This window comes from Salmo salar, chromosome ssa12, assembly GCF_905237065.1.
Source record: "Salmo salar chromosome ssa12, Ssal_v3.1, whole genome shotgun sequence".
In the NCBI taxonomy this organism is placed as follows: Eukaryota; Metazoa; Chordata; class Actinopteri; order Salmoniformes; family Salmonidae; genus Salmo; species Salmo salar.
The window spans coordinates 49200208-49204775 of NC_059453.1; the positions used below are offsets into that span (position 1 = coordinate 49200208).

Sequence of the window (4568 nt, forward strand, 5' to 3'; positions counted from 1 at the left end):
TTTATTTCTTCTAGTGCAGTGATGTCGCTACATCTCAAATTATATTGACGACCAGGTGCAGATGATGCTTGTTTTTGGTACATAACTGTTTGGCCAAGAAAATGACCTTGCTGAATAACTTGAAAGCATGAATTTCACCTTTGCATCCATGTTTTTATCATCCACAGCAACTGCAATTCCAATCCAGTACTCCTCATCATAGCAGCAAACTAGAAAATCAGATGCTCCCACATTCACCACTGTATACTCATCTATGGGTTTTCCAAGGACCAAGTCAAACTTAATGGCATAATCTGTGTCACTGGAAACTCTTTGCACCTATGAGGCTTTTGGAGAGTGGAACAAAGTGATGGATGCTGTGGTTCCTGGCAGAGTTCTTGTGTTCCCATATCTTTCACTGAGTTCAATGCACAAAGGTTCTGTGTCCTGTTCTATGAAATATACTTTGATTTCCTCTGTGCAAAATTCATACACTTGTCTTGCAGTAATAATTCGATTGCTCTTGCTGTAAGACATTTTATTGTTCCTCCTATCCCATCATATGGTGATTTTCCATCACATAGAAAGACCAGAGGCACTTTACTCCAAAATCACTCTCATTGTGGCACAAATTCATTATTTAAATTTTTTTACAATTCTTGTACTGTCCAGCACAGCCATCACTGAAATAGTGAACATTTGTAATAGGCACAATCATTTCCACATTCTTCACGACATTGTCCATAACCATAGTCATGGCCTTGTAGACAAAACGTGCATCATCAGGGCGTCAGTGAATCTTCATCGATATGGTCATTTAACCTATATGACCCCTCTATGAAACTTTGAGACTCTCACGAACACGATGGTGTTCTCCGTTTTGCTGCAAGCTCTGGTTTTGTCGGATTTTGACTATTGCCCAGTTGTATGGTTGGGTGCTGCAAAAAAATGATCTAGAAAAGCTGCAGCTGGTCCAGAACAGAGCAGCACGTCTGGCCCTTGAATGTACATGGAGGGCCAATGTCAATATCATGAATGTCAGTCTCTCCTAGTTCAGAGTGGAGGACAGATTGACTGCTGGTCTTTGTAAGAAGTATTGATGTGCTGAAAGTACCAAATTCTCTGTTCAAAAACCCATGCGTACCCCACATGACATGCAACCAGTGGTCTCTTTACAGTCCCAAAGTCCAGAAGAGAGGCCGGGAGACATACAGTACTGTATAGAGCAATGATGACATGGAATTCTCTTCCACCTCAGGTAACTCTGGCAAGCAATAAACTCAGTTTTAAGAAACAGATAAAACAACACCTCAATGAACAAAGTGGACTGTGAAGTCACACACACACCCTCTAACACACACACGCTACACACACCCACACATGATTCTTAGTGTGAAACTGTGTCTGTGTTTGTGCACCTGCATGTCATGTCCCTATAACCCTCCGAACTAGTGTGTTTTCCTAAATGCGGACGGGCCATACAACTCCAAATGAGCACAGCCTTATAAAATCAATGCCACATGCCGAGTTGAATCAATGGGTCATATTTCCTTAGCCTAAACTCCTTTGACACTTTAACATGGATGTGAAAAATACAACATGAGATAGATATGGGCATTTCCATGTAAAAAGGCCCATGAGCAGTAACGTGAAGTTCAAAGAAGAATATAACATTTCCTGTTAAATGAAAGCAGAGTCTATATATTTTTATTTATTTAGGCATATATACTTTTTCCCATACTTTTTTCAACCAAAACATTAGGACTAAGCAAAAGCTTTGATTTCTGGTCAAACAGATGGAAAAGGGGTCTTAGAAAACATCTACCAGAAAAAGTCTTAAAATATTAGCAATACAAAACACTATCATGTTGAAGTAAAGACCCCTGTCAACTAATATCAACATTCAAGTTTAAGAAAATATTGCCTAGTGTCTTGTCATTCTGTTACCAAAACCCCACATATCTTTAAGAAATATTCAAATTTCTGTCCCTCATTAGGAGGGAGGATAATGAAAGTTCACAGAAGTAACAAGTGAAGTTTAGACCTACAAATTAGCTAGTGTTTTTGCTGCTAACAATTTTGTTTATTATTTATTTTTTATTTAACCTTTATTTAACTAGGCAAGTCACTTAAGAACAAGTTCTTGGGAATTCATAGGTCACCTGCTACTGGCATACTGTTATGTTCAGCTCATAACTGTTTTCTTTCTCTTTCTGTCATCTGGTGATCAACGCAAGAGTGTGAAAACCATCTGGACCCACTCTCTCTCCCTTTCTCTCTTCTCTCTCTCCAGTTAATGTCACCTCTCTCGGCTCTTTCTTTCTGCAGTGATCTGTGAATCTTAATTCAGAGTAGATATTTAATAGTTTTTGGGAAACGTGGTCATATAAAAAACGGATTAACCAGCCTTACACAATGACATGAAAATCTTTGGACAGTCAGTGCAGTCATTGAGCTGAGGCAAACTCTGAACAGAACACCCAAGAAGTTGGCTAAGAGGACCTCAGCTTGCTAGCTAAGAAGGCACATGCTTGCTAGCTGCACTGGGGCTGAATAAGCAAAGCTGGGAACACAATGGTGTTTGGGAAAGCAGCATGTGAAAATATTTCACAATGTCTCTGCTGTTAAGCCATGGGAAAGTCAGGGCCCAAACACAGACCTTAGTGAGAGACAGTCATGTTTTTAGTTCATGTAGAGGGCAACAGGTGTGAAGGGTTTAAAGGGCAGCAGCCTCAGTGCTTCTCACAGCCTTCTCACACCCAACAAATGCTGTTAGCATTACTCCCAGACGGGCCAAATACAAACAATCTGAAGATGTGCTGAGACTGTTTATCTTATTACTAATTCAATATCAGACAGAAGATGACTCAGGAACTCCTGGGGTAAAATGGAATAGAAGAATACTGTAGCTTTATTGTCAATCTCACACGGCACACATGCCCCCGCACAGATACACACACTCACACACACACAAATGCACACACACACGTGCACGTGCAAACACTAAATAAAGGATAATGTTACAATAATTATATTTGTGGATACAGAACATCCAAAAACAGGCGTAACTGAAATGAAAACTGAATATTTGTTCATTTATATATCATCTTATTACATTGATTTATGAGTAAATTGAGTTTTTGTTTACTGGGGAAATCATAGACAATAACACTCCTATACAAGTTCTACTGAGTCACTACAAGTATTCTAGACATCTGCAGATCAGACATTTGTCACTACTGTTGCTCTTCCGCTATCCACCCTCTCGCTCTTTCTCTCACCATCCCCCACACTTAGTATGTCTGGCTGCCTGGATAATTGTGCACAATTGCCATCGGCAGGGATCATCAACTACTATATATTCAGCCACGGGCCGATTAAAATAATATTAGAACACAATTACAAATCATCCATAGACTGCAAATTGACCCCAAGAAGCCCAAAACAGATATAATATTTGACTAAAACATAATCTGTTCAAACCTTGCTTACATTTGTATATGATCATGCGTCTCTCTATTATGCGTGAGAATACTTGGGAACACAAATAAACAATTTAAATGACTTCGAGTTGATTTCCTGGTGTTTTTACAGTCTTTTATGTCCAACAATAACAATAAAATAATAATAATAACTTGCTCTGAAAACTTGGGGGGCCAAATTCATAGGTCGAAAATAAATGTAGCATGCCACATTGGCTTGTGAAACGACCAGAGGTTTCTGTTTACCACAGAGACAGTTTGATTGACTTTGTTCTGCTTTACTGTACCTTTCCTGGCTGGGAAAGTACAAGGATGTTGTTTCTGGTTTTGAATCTGAATTTAGAGAACTGAATTTGAAAACTGAATATGGATGCATCTGAAAGGTTGAATGTATGAAACTTTGATTAACTTGAAATTAGGTTTTGTAAACTTGACACACATACAATGAATGCAATATCTACCATATTGAACCTGAATATATACATTTTGAATTGGAATAGTCAATTAAATTGAAATGTAATTGTAAAACTGAATGCAATATTCATTCAATTCAGTTTCAAATCGTCAAATCGTGCAGGTTCCGTGTGGCTCAGTTGGTAGAGCATGGTGTTTACAATGCCAGGGTTGTGGGTTCGATTCCCATGGGGGACCAGTATGAAAAAAAAAAAAAAATTGAAATGTATTCATTCACAACTGTAAGTTGCTCTGGATAAGAGTGTCTGCTAAATGACTTAAATGTAAATGTGAAATACAAGTTCATTTATGGATTCAATTTCTGCATTACAAATTCAAAAATATAAAATTCTAATTCATTTTCCAAATACAAATTTGAAATGATAGATTTCAAAAACAATCTCTGTTGGCACTGAAATCACTCCATACTAGGGGTTGTCTGGACAGGGCCTCTCCCTCTCTTTTTCCCAGTGTATCTAGTGGTTGGTGTATCAGGCTGACTCTCTCTCTGCCCTCGCCTCTCTCACTCCCTCTTTTTCCCACTATCTCCATCTTTTCCACCTCTATCCCCCTCTTCCTCTCCGTCCCTTCTCCCCATTGTAGTATGTTGTGGGCTGTGTACAGGGCCTGCCAGGCCAGCTGTTGAGGAAGGGA

General features: G+C 39.0%; 1 non-coding gene across 1 annotated transcript; it reads left to right on the forward strand.

Moving 5' to 3' along the window:
• The first annotated feature begins 4037 nt into the window (after positions 1-4037).
• Positions 4038-4113, forward strand: trnav-uac (transfer RNA valine (anticodon UAC)). The gene has a single exon. It is a non-coding gene; the product is annotated as a tRNA-Val (tRNA).
• The last annotated feature ends 455 nt before the right edge of the window (positions 4114-4568 follow it).